Consider the following 12885-nt stretch of genomic DNA (forward strand, 5'->3'; position numbering starts at 1 on the left):
CTCCGAGTACAATCTCCCGCATCTCCCCTTCGTTACTATCACAAGCTCAAACACCCAAAGTTTCTTGCCTTCACTGTTCAGAGCTCACTTCTCTACTTGCTAGGAACTTGCTTCCAATTTCCAGGTATATTTCTGGCTTCTTTACTCTTATCTGTGACAACTATTTTTATTTTATTTAAAAGGAAATAGCTCTTCACCCCCACTTCAGGAGCCTGATGCCTTCTGTCAAGAACTGTATCACCTTTCAGACTACTTTACTCTCATTTTTGCCCCAGTAGAGATGACCAGAAACCACATCCAGTATTTCAGATACCATCTAACCAGAGACGTGTACAGCGACATGAACACTTTCCAATCTCTGCTGGAAATACCCCTGCCCGGGTTACATTTGCCTTTTTTTTTTTTCTGAGCAGCATCACTTTGGCAGCTCAAAGTCATTCTGTAATCAACTGGTGGTGTAATCACCACTCCTTACCCTCCATCATTTCCAATTGATGAGCTCCTAGATTACAGCTGATATTTCTGTATCAATCCCCAAGCACGTGAACCCTGCATTTAGCACTGCCAAATTCCACCCCCTTTCTGTTACTGCGGTTCCCGAGGTCACCCAGCTTCTCTCGGACATCTCAGCATCGTCACCACAGTGGCCACTGCTAGAGGAATGAGAATCATTAAAATATTTCCTAAGACCAACATAATGAGAAAGCAGAGCCCTTGAGGCTGCTGAAGACATCGGGTACCAGACTCTCCGTTAAATACAACCACCTGAGAACAAAGTTCAGCTACTTTGCAGCTACTTCTGCTGATTTGCACAACGCAGTCTCTTACAGAACCGCAGGCTCTCAGGGACCCGGCAAGGGAAGGACAACTCGGCACGCCAGGCAGGAGGCAGGCAGCTGCTGACAGAGGGAAACCATCCCAAAACCCACACCAGCATTGCAAAAAGCTCAAGCAACAGCTGAAAAGTACTTCTGTTTCTAAAACCCAGCAAGTCCCAAAGCAACAGGTAATGCCCCAAAATTCAGGAGAGCATCTACCCTGTCCCAGCCGAGGCTCTCAGCTACATTCAGAGAGCAGCAGATGCTTAAAAGCACTTACATTGCCCTTGGCTCACCTGAACATGACCTTCCTACTGGATTATTTTCTGCGTTAAACCACTTCGCCAGTGAGATGCAAGTGGCAGTCAGGAGGGTTGCTAGAAATCCCAAGCGCTCAATTTTTAACTTGGGTCTGGTGTTACTGGACTTATCTGACCTGGGTTGAGCAACGTGGGAATCCTGCAAGGCAAAGCAGGCGGCTGTCTTCTTTCCTTAGTTTTGTTTCATTTCAATAGAGAGGGGAAAAGAGTAACTTTCAGAAGTAATTACTCTCTCCAACTACATTTGGAAAGAGCAGAGTGCTGAAGCAGAGCAGCCTTTGCTGGAAGTCTGACTTTCCTGCATCGATCCCACAACTGACTATCCAAAATAGTAGATGAAGTAATCCAGAGCAGCTGCGCCAGGGAAGAAAAGAGCATCACAAGCACTTGAGGAAAGCAAACCCCAGAGGGTTTCCCAGCAGCGTTCGCAGAGCTTTCAACTCCCCTCCAACACAGAGATGCTTCACGGGGACATCAGGGAAGAAGGCCAGCAGCTGTGGCATGGCTGGGCTGCCTTGCCAGAGCCTGCGTGTGCTGCTGAGGCTGGCACGCTCAGACATTGCCTGGTGAGCCTCATCGTGCCTGCTTTGGCTTTCCTATCAGCACCACAATTACTGCTCCCCCCAGAGCATCTCAGACAAGCGCTGTTTTCCACACCTGCACAGGTTTTTCCCCCAGAATGAGTATTTGTATACAGTAGTTCTTTCCCCGACCGTTAATACCATCTTTGATAATCCCAGCACATAAGTAAGTCTTGGAGAAAGTGATGAAAAGAGACTGTTGAGTTGTTCAGCCTTCTAGCAAAGGAGCTTGCACAGAAGTGGGTTAGAGCACTGCTGTCCTACTGAAGTTGGCTGGATATAGAGATGCCCAACAGAGCACCGAGCAAGCTGGCTCACAGGGAGGAAGCAGGAGGGCCACGTCCAGGCCGTTTTGTTCTCCAGGTCTGCCCAGGAGCTCAGCAGGGGGGTCTGCCCGGCTGCACTGCACCATATCCACCTGCCAGCACACCGAGGAGCATCTCAGTGGCACGCTTCGTTCCCTGACAATGGAAAGCGCCCATACTTTTAACAATTCTGATTAAAAAGCTGCGAAACACCAGTAAAACACAAAAAGATCCTCCATCTCATCTTTTAGTGTGTTTAATTCAAGGCTGGCATCAGCAAGATTTCCTTCAGATTCTGCAATTGTTGCTGCTGTAAGCATCCAGTTCTGGACTGGGGCACTCCTTTAGGAGCCACGTTGAGATCCAGAGTCCTTCACTTCCAAAAATTAGCTTCAAGGCAAGGAGAAAGAGAAAAAAAGCAGTTGGGAGAAGCACAAAAAGATTACTTCCACCTGCCCCGTTACCTTAATTAAGAAAATAAAAGGACTGAAAGTTCCAAGCAAAGGACACAGAGCAGTGACACTGATGAATTCATCAATGAAATTAAGTGAGAAACAGAGAAAAATAGCCACACGACTCTCAAAACCAGCAGAATGCCCGAACACACACACACACAGACCCCGCATCGGAGGAAGGCAGTGAGAGCTGCCGACGATGCCAGGCATCCCGAGCTGGGAACCCACCTGCATCTCCCACCGAAAGGTGATGGATGGATGGATGGCAAACTTACCCAGCCCCTGGCCTGCTCCCTCGTGCATCTCAGGCAATCACAAAGTCCAACCATCCTGAATTATTCCTCCAAATACATATATATACACACATCAGCTACCATTTTTTCCGTAATTAAGCCTAGCACACTACGCCACCATAACAAGATGTTGATTAATTTACTGATTTGATTTAAATGTATCCGAGCTGCGTCAATCTCCTCCCTCTAGATCTTCAGAACAACCTTCACTCCGTTAAATAAGGCTGGGGATGCAATCATTTCCTTCTCCTTCTCACGTATGCAGATAGGACAATTATCCAGACATCCATCAGAATGGCTCACAACAGCAAGAAACTCATTTTAAGCCAGTTTGCCACATACCCTGGCTGAACATACAAACGTGATCGAGTGCGATAAACTTGCTGAAGATTAAAAAACCTGCATGAAAAACCTGAGACAGCAGCAAAAAGATTTGCCTGTCCTGGTCCATGCTCGGTGGCTGACACCCCCATCCTGCAGCCGGGGCCCTGATGTGTTTTGAAAGACTATAGAAGCATTTTCCAAACATAAATTGTGCCATATTACCGAGAAGTAGGAACAGGACGAGATTCCAGTTGTGTATGCATTGAAGTGTGGCATGCAGCCACACTATTTATCTCATCAGAGCAAGGGGGGGATGAAGGAATCTGTACAAAGGCACTACAACTCCCTGCTTGGCTCTCAGAGGTGGCAACATTGTGAAACTACCTGGAAAACAGAGCACGGTCAGCATTTCAGAGCGCATACAATGAAGAAGTCAACGTAAGTGTGTAAATGTGAGTACAACTCCCATTCGGGTTGCTTTCTCCATGTCCTATAAAACCTATAAACCCCGACACAGCACCAAACTCACACCTGGCAGCTCAGCCGAGCCATCCTCCTCCACCAAGGTTTGCAGGCAATTTGTGGTCCATGAAATTCAGGCACATAAGCTGACTTACCCTGTCTGCAGCTACTAAACTGCAATAAAGGGATGCCGTAAATAAATTGGCTGCTTTCCTGACTTCTGGTGGTTGTTTTTTTTTTTGCATCTCCAGAGCTGTCACAGGGCTGCTAAATGATTGAAGACCATCACTTCAGAAAAAAAATTGAGACGTCCTTCCGGCAACAAAAATAAAAATGAAATTTATGCCTGACCCAAATGCTATTTCTTCAGACAATATCTGCCAGCCCTCACAAAGACTACAGACCCTAATATTTCCGTTCCGGGCCATATGTGCCATTCTCAGGCAAAAATAAATTTGTTAACGAGTCTGCAAGAGCAGTTGGCACTTACTTATGCCAGTCTGTACTAACATCTTGAGACTTTCTTTAATAAGTAAAAAAATGAAAAGGAGACTGTTCCAGGAAAGTACAAACCCAGGAAAACATGCCTAAGATGCAGGGGAAAAAATAGTAATTCAAGGAAATATTTTAAATTCTTCTGCTAATAGATAACAGAAACGTTGGCAAAGTTTGGTGTTCATAAGCTTGGGGATCATCCAGAGGTCCCGAACATTTTCAACATTCAGTGTGACCATCTGTCACCGCCAGAGTCACCGAACAGAACGAGCAATTACCGGAGCCCTTCTCAGACATAATCTGTCAACCACATCCAGTTCGGCTGCCAAGAGAAATCAAGCTGAGGACGACGAAAGCAGATTGCCCTTATGGGAGATGGAAAGGGTCCACCTGAGCAGGTGAACAGTGGCCGGGAGGGAACTGGGATCCAAAAGTCCCGCGACAGCCCCCAAGCACTCACCAGGCTGCGCATCGTGTTTTTGTGTGCCCGTGTCTCATCCTCCATCCCTGGCCCCGCACAGCGGGACAGGGCAAGGCAAACCCCACAAACCAAACTCGAAGCTAAAGATTGTCATAAGGATGGAGGCAAGAAGGGCTTGGTTAGTTTACAAGAGCGTTGGCAGGTTGCTTGGAGCAGCGAAGACAGCTCAATATGGTGGATCTCAGAAGTTCAGTGCCGAATTTGTCTTAAGGACTTCCAAAGTGACCGTCAGAAAGCCGTCCAGAAAGACTCCTCCTCTTCCTCACCTTCAGCAGCGCTGCATCGATACGCTCAGGGACGTGTTGTGACAGCAGAGAGCTGTCAAGCCTTCTAATGAGAAAGAGCACCGCTGACAGTTCTAATTGCTTTTAATTTGTGTCTCACCAGACTGAGCTGAATCATATGGGGAACAAAATACAGCAGCCTATAGAACGATCCCCTTAAACAAGTCCTGCACCTCTACGCAATAAAAACCCCAAATGTTTCCTAGTGGAAATTCTTGTAGCTAAACCGATTCACAGAGGTTAGGGCTCAAAGGGATCATTAGATCATTTGTTTGGCCTCTCGTAGATGAGAGTCCATTGAGTTTTACTCCATGGCTTGCTTTCAACGAGATGCCTGCGTAACATCCAGAGATGATTCAGCCAGAGAATCTGCCTGTCCCCTACAACTGTGTCGTAAAGCTGTCAGCTCCCTGTTAAAGACTGCATCCAGTTTGAATATATCTCACTTAAGCTTTGAGCTACACCCTCGTACAGCACTGTGCACCAAAACAAGCCCAGCCTTTCAATACTCGCTATTTTCTCCCTTGATGAAGACGTACTTCATCTTCTCTTTGTTGTTTTTTTCCTGGGGACAGTAGAGAGACTGTGTTTACTCTTGTAAATGGTATTTTTCTGTATTCTTCAACCATAACTAGTTCTCCTCTCTATCTGTCAAATTTTCACCATTTATTTTAAAGAGTGCAGACAGCCGTCCTAGCATAGGATCAGTATGGCCACTTCATCTTCTTCAGAAATGAAGATTTCAGAAACAAGTGGTTGGGTCTCAGTCCTCCCACATTTAAAACCTTGATTCTGGTTGCACAAGACTTGGCTGAACAGACCGCAGCTCACCAAGGAGCCAGATTGTTCTGCACAATAGTTTAGCGATTTACCCACAGCAATATATTTAAATCAACAGCCACTTTATATTTTATAAGGATACAGAATTAAATAGTAAACCGCCTAAGCAAACTTATTAAACATAGCATAGTTACACAGAAGCTATAACTAATCAGAGAACCTAGTAGGCTAGACTAGCACACACTATCCACCCACCCAGGAAAGCTTTCCCTGGCGATTACTTGAATGTTGGGGACATCCTGAACACGCTAAATCCGGGCAGGGTGGGATAACCCTGCTGTAGGAACAGTGATCTTGGAGGATATTGAGCTCTTTCAAAAGCCCAGTTCCAGCAAGGCTACTGGACTGGCCAACTGGACTAGGCACAAAATACAGTGATCACCTATCAAATGATTTTGTATAATTCCGTACCAAATCCTAACAAGGATCTTACCAAACATCTATGTCCTCATTAATCTTCACACCTCAGTATCTGTGGTATCATCCTGCTCTGAAGAAACTACCTGTACTGCAGTATGAAGCTCACGTTACCGTGAAGTCTCAGAAATCAAGTTTTGGGGAACAATGGATCTGGAACGGAAAGAAAGTCAAGTTGCCCAAACAACTAAGTTTCTTTAAAAAAATAAAAAATAGAATACATTCAATGGACCTGATAGATATAATGAAGTATACAGTAATTAAGGAAACCACTAGGGTGGAGATGATGGAAACTAGTAACGTGAATGTGCAGTGGTTAATGAACTACAAAAGAAAAGTAATTGCTTATGCTGAAAGAACTTCTGGCCTGCAAAAAGGTTACCAGCAAAATTCCTTAAGGACGAGTTCAGGGACTCCTCTTACCGATTCTTTAATCACAACTTCACAAAAGTCAGTGTGCAAAAACAGCTGCTGAGGAAACCAGAGTTGGAAGTTGTTACCAACATACGGGAGATCGTGATACAGCGCACCGTGAGCACTGGAGGAATATAACGTAATCTGACACTGCACATTTCAGTGTGTTCAGGTACTGATCTTCTTTTCCTTGAGGTGGGGACTGCATGGCTTGAAACTTTATAAGATGAATCCAGGTGTATTGGTCAATCACAGAACTAGGGGCCACCCAGAGGATGCAGCCATAAAAGCAAACACAATCCCAGATACAGCGGGCATGCTCTGTCCGGTGAGGTCAGGAAGGGAATATCGTCGATATTGAAGGACCTGGTGAGACATCATCTGGAATAACCCATTCAAACCAAGGGGAAAGCAGACCAGAAACAGAAAGGCAGTTCGGATGCCAGGAGAACGATCAGCACACCCTACACGCTGAAGTGGATAATTTGGTTAATTAAACAAAAAGATCAGGGATGTAAGCAAGAAGAAATAGGCCAAGTTATTTAGAGGCAGGATTAAAAGATGACATGTGCTTGGACCACAATAAAATCCAGATGGGTTATCAGAGTAACGTCTATAAACGTCAAAGTATCGAGGTTCTGGACTGCTTCTCAGGAGGAGGAAAAGCTAAGAACAAGTCTTAATAGGTGTGTTCCTCTACCTGTGTGGTCTGTTGACCGTAATGACAAGAACAGAACTGGCTCACCCAGTGGCCTCTCCAATCCTGTGTTCTTGTATTTGGCAGAGATTAATGGAAATACCAAATAGTCTCTATTCAATCTCAGTCCTGCAGAACTTCGTTCCATCTTTCTAAGCTATTATTCTTTGACAACTATTATGATATGTCAGCTGGAATATCAGCTATCAAAATATTGTCAGTAGCTTGGCAAATACTAAATGAGGAATAATGCTTTTTAATTACGTAATTAAAAACAATCGCTTTCCATGGTATCTCTGTCTAGGAGTCTAGATGTTGATCGTAATGCTAGTGTGCTCATCATCACATAATGACGAAACCACACCTGATCCCCCCAGAGTTTACAACAGAAACATAATCTAAGACAAAAACGGATACAGAGGAGGAAGGATGCACATGGTAACTCTCAGCTGCTTCGCATGATAGCTGGGGGAGCTTAAAACAACCCAGACCTAACCATTTCCAATGACTTTTTTTTTTTGTGGCACCTGATACATCTAAAATTGGCTCATTTATTACAGAATCGACTTTAAAACAACTTTCAAGTCCTTTTTTTCCAAACAGACTTGCATTTTTCTCACTGCTAATCTGCCTTATGGAACTTGGATTCTAACCGAAAAGTACATCGGTAAATTGGCATCCCCCACTGAGAGAGATAAGAGCTTCAGTCACTGAATAAAGACGCTGAAACAGTGACAGGTATTTCTGAAAGCTCTTTTGAAAATTCCTTTATAAACAGTATTTATTTGGCTAAAATACCTGATCAGTGCAGCACTTCTGGAATACGAGTGTTTGCGAAGTGCTTTAGTTCTTCAGATAAAAGGCGCTACAGAGCTATTAGTATCATTTGGAGAACTAGTTTCCACGAATGTGTCAAAATCATTTGTCCCCAGTGAGGTCTAATTTCATGGCAAGTCAGCCTTATTTTGAAAACTTTATTCTTAACTTACCCAAGTACACAAAGCCCATGTGAAAAAACACATTAGGTTGGGAGCAAGTCTCTAAAGTACTGGGAAATCTTTACAGTATCTTTGAAGAAGAAAAGCTGGTGCCATTAACTGCCTTTGTACGACCTGATGACAAACAGACCAGCAGTTTACCAGAAGGATGCACTGCACAGTTGCACAAATAATTTCTTCTCCTCGGTGTACAATCACCTGCCCGGTCTTTGTTTCCCCCCAGTACTTACGGCAGCGTTCATTCTGCAAAGCAGCTTCCAGCAGATTGGGTTTCTCCCACCAGCTGCTCAGCATTTCATTTCAACTCTTAAAGAGTTAACAAATCTTCACCAAATAATATCTCTGCAGGTGTCAACTCCTTGGAAGCAGATAGGTCCAAAGGGCAGACACATCGTTATAATGAGAGAAAGATTAAGAGGGGGAGAGAAAAGGAGCCAGCATGAGGCACAAGAAGTGCTTTGATGAATGATATAGCCCAGCATTAATGAGATCTGGTAATTTTACATTTCCAGAAAGCTATGGTCGTTAGGACTACGAGGATCATCGTTTTATTCATCGGGAACAGAGAAAAGTTTAGGACAAAAACCGGCTCATCAAGAAATCCATCTCCTCCTTTGATTTAACCCAGCTGTGATTTGCAACATTTCCCATCCCCTCCAGTACCCAGCATTTGTTTAGTCTGTCTTTTCAAAACACGCTAGCTGCTGTTACTACTGCCCTCAGCACACCAATAGCTAATAAATGTCCAAACAGATCCTGCCTCTTTTAAAACAAATAAAGAGTCATAACCTTCCCTGGCTGGAGAACTGTCTCTCCCAGTGCTTGGAGCTCATCTCTTTCCAAACCGAAGCCCTGAATCCTCAACCATTTCAAGGCACAAAGGGTAAGATCTCAACCCCAATTTTCCTCTCTCAAGTCTTGGTGCAAGTCCATTTTCATCTCTGTAACTTAGTCCCATCTACACCACAGCAAAACTACAGAGATAGATGTCACACACTAAGGGCCAAGTCATACAAACTCACGTGGATACGAATTTAAAGGGTTGCGCAAGTTCTGACAATGCTTTTGCTATTTTTCAGTAGCAAAAACAAGATCTACGGTTATAAAATGGTGCAATAGCCATTTCCAAACAACCTGAAGCACTTTTAAGTTGTTAAAAGAAAAAAAAAAGGCAAATAAACTGAACCTGCACAAATTCAGTAGCATCCAAAGAACTTCACAAAACCCTTTTCCCCTTCTGTGGCTGGGAAAACTGCCCAGCCTGCGTGCTGAAACCTAACGGCCAGAATGGCTGAAGTTGGGAAAACCCACAGGGTGGAAACGGACTTCAATACAAACAAGTCAAGATTGAAATGTGGTTCCCCAAACTGCGTCCCCATGAATGCCACCACGTCCCAGGGCAGAGCAGAGCCCCCGGGACATCTTTGGGGCATCCTCTGATTGTCTGCTCCTGGCAGCATAAGCCACTGGTGAAAGGTCCCATGGGCGTGTTCCTGAATTCCCTTTTACGCCTAATCGCAGCAAAAAATCACTTTTTCTTTTCCCCTAGCCATAGCAGCATTTAAGAAACTACTCTGATCATTTCGTAAGCCACAGTATTCCATTTCCAGCTTTTTTTCTTCCCTCCATTTGTTTACTTGTCTCCATTCAAGAAAGCACTGAGCTGATGCTCTGCATGCTGGAGTAGCTCCTGCCGTATGCCACCTTCACACGTCTTCCCAGAAGTGACGCGACAACACGGTCTTAGTCTTAATTAAACCGCAAGTCATCGCACACACAAAAACCCGGCCCCAAACCTTGATGCTTTTTCCTGCCCTCATTCGGTGCAAACGTAAGATCCGTTCTGAATGATCCACCTTTTTATGAATTTACATCACCTTGAACAACTCGAGGTGTTTTGATTGACACGAAGCTTTCCGAGATGGCTTTGAATCCTCTCTAGTACCGTTCCCACTCATAAATATTTATACACAGTTCTCAGTTTTGTGGTTTTTTTTTATACGAATTCCGAATATTCATACCTATCTTAGTTGACGTTTCCTCATCTTTATAAATAACCAACTTTTTGCTGAACATGTTTGCTTTCCATAGCACATGGAAAACGGTGCTCAGCACTGAGCAGCACGGACCAGGAGTCCCCATCGCCAGGCATCCACCGACTCTACCACGGAGCTGCTCTGCCCACAGGTCCTACACTCCCACTCTGTGCAGCTAAGAAACAAACAATATATTTAAAATGTTAAAACACAGCACTAGCAGGTACTACCAAGAACTGTCAGTTAATTCACTATTTTTTTTTCCTTCTTCTTTCTTATCACGTTCGAAAATTCAAAAATTACCATTTTTCATTTTGGCACAGCTACCGTTCCAGAACCACCCCCAACCAAAAAAAAAAAAAAACCACTTATCTCAGAAGCATTAAGTCAGTCTGGTTTCCATCTCTTGCTGACTGGCACGGCTCCATCCCTCATTTCACACTTCTCAATTTGGCCCTTTCAGAGTTTAGCCAGATTTCAGGAGCCTGCAACATGTGATCACCTGTTCTGGTGTACCCTTCCTTTTCTCTACGTTCTTCTGCCTCCCTTAAGATTTTTTTTTTTCTCTGACATCTGTTCCACCATCCTCCTTTAAAAAGCTTAAACCGTATCACTTGGTATGATGATTTGCTGAATATAAACCCCGTTATCATTGATATTTTACTATTTTTGCCCAAAGTCTCCATCTTCTCCCAACGGTGGCAGTGTTTGCGGGTTGTATTTGAAAAACATCTAATAGACACTTGAACACATTTAAAGCCTCTTGCCTTTTCCCCACGCTGCTCTTCTGCATCATTTTATTCTCTTGACTTCATCCCATAAACCCTTCCTCCCTCCCCTTTCAAACAAGCCTGTGCCACGCCACAGACTGCTTCTGCTTTCACAACAGCCATCTCACACCTTTTCCTTCCTTTACCTTCCCATTAGAAGAAATATATGGCCTGTAAAAAGGTCAAACATTAATTCAAGCTCAATTTCTTTCAGTCCCATCCTCCCCCCCCCCTTTTATTTTTTTTTTTAATTTTCTTTGTTTTCATCTAACTACTCTGCCACGCTTTAAAACCACGAGTGTCTGGCCTCCTATGAAGGAGTTGCACGAACCTGCCAGCAGCCTCCTACCGACCCCGGCTGTGACTAACCCAAACGCCCCAAAATTAAGCACAAACCTCCATCACGGGGGAATTTCTTATGAGATCACAGTACCCAGCAACCACGGTGACCCAGCTGCTGAAGGGGTCACTCCTCGGTCCCACCTCAGTGAACATCCACCACTTAGAGCGGCGGTCCTCCAGCAGGCTGGACTTCCTAATCCGACGCCTTCAAACCGCTTCCTCCACTGAAGTGGTGCCAGCTTCCCTCAGCTCAGGTTTCTCTGCTCCAGCCCGTATCATCACCTGCCGCTTCCAAAGAAAAAGCACCAGCTGTTCTTCGTCCCTCCCACAAACAGCTTAATCCTTCCTGGCAGAAGAACAAGCTGGTAGTAAAGCTGGTCATTAACGGGTTTCAGCTGGAAGTGAGAGAACAGCTTCTGCCCGTCAGGAGCAGCGAGGTCCCGCATTACCCTTCCAGTTGAATCGCGAGGACAAACATCCCGACCGGCTCCGTGATGGAGTCCCACAACTTTACCTACAGAACCCAAAGATTTCGCTGCCTTACAAACGTGTGGGAGCTGGATTCGGTAGTGCAGGCAACCCTCCAAATCCTGCAATTTTAATTAGAAATATCCATCTCTAAGAAAGAAGCCGGTTACCAATGTTTTATATAATATATTCTACTCTGCCATGAAATTATAGTTCAGTCCCTGAAATGCACAGAAGTTTGTTTTCTTTTTATAACAGTAAATATTTTGGCACAAGAATGCCACCCACTTTGCCAGATGTTTCATCAAATGTTATTAGTATTTTAGCTTTTTAATATTATATATAAATATTTGGCGTGCTCTCCATATAGTTCCCCCCTGAGCTTTTCCTCACAGTGCAGTCTTTCTAAAAATATTATTTCTAATAATTATAGGTGCTAAATTTTCCAGTTTGGATTTTGTAGAATTCAGGACTGATTATGTGACTATTATTATGACTGATGTGTGATTTCAACAATGTTAACGCATGTTAATATTGAAAAAAAAGAAGTAGATATATTTCTAGCTCTTTCCTAATACAACACAATTTAACCTTGAAAAAAAATATAAGCCTGCAGAACCAGTTGTAATGTTCTAAGTTCAAGAAATGGTAAAAACAAATGGTTAATTAATTGGTAGCCAGGAAAAAAAAATGGATTTATGGAGGAAATAATAAAAAGAACAAGTTAGGCCATTCAGCAGATTATATACTTGGAAATCACGAATCTTCAGGTCAATTTAAGGCCTCAGTCATGCCTTGCACCATCCTGTTGTCAGTTAATTTTGCTATCTCTGCCAGTGGACAATACTGAGACCACAAGAAAATGACAGCCGAACTCATTCTTTATATTATTTCCCCGGGACTATGAGTGAAGATGTACTAAACACACGCTGTTATATTCACATCTTGGCCAGACAAAAGAAAAATCAACTGAAAGAGTTTGTCCTTTCCCTTTTCACTATTCGAAGCGGAGTTTCACTATTCAAACCGTCCAACGCCGCCTGCCAACTGGTTCAAAGAAAAATATCTAAAAACGGGAAAACTGC

The 12885-nt window shown here is 43.9% G+C and overlaps 1 protein-coding gene and 1 long non-coding RNA gene across 9 annotated transcripts in view; both read right to left on the reverse strand.

Moving 5' to 3' along the window:
- Positions 1-12885, reverse strand: part of EXOC4 (exocyst complex component 4) — a 380649-nt gene that overhangs the window by 218845 nt on the left and 148919 nt on the right. The window lies entirely within an intron of this gene.
- The window catches only part of LOC308188751, a 70561-nt gene that overhangs the window by 13048 nt on the left and 44628 nt on the right, over positions 1-12885 (reverse strand). Inside the window, exons 4-6 of the long non-coding RNA XR_013945727.1 lie at positions 11387-11620; positions 10206-10395; positions 476-2414 (exon numbers count right to left, since the gene is read on the reverse strand). This is a non-coding gene — a long non-coding RNA (uncharacterized lncRNA). The remainder of the gene's footprint in view (positions 1-475; positions 2415-10205; positions 10396-11386; positions 11621-12885) is intronic.

The sequence above is a fragment of the Anser brachyrhynchus genome (assembly GCF_964034855.1).
Source record: "Anser brachyrhynchus genome assembly, chromosome: 1".
Classification (NCBI taxonomy): domain Eukaryota; kingdom Metazoa; phylum Chordata; class Aves; order Anseriformes; family Anatidae; genus Anser; species Anser brachyrhynchus.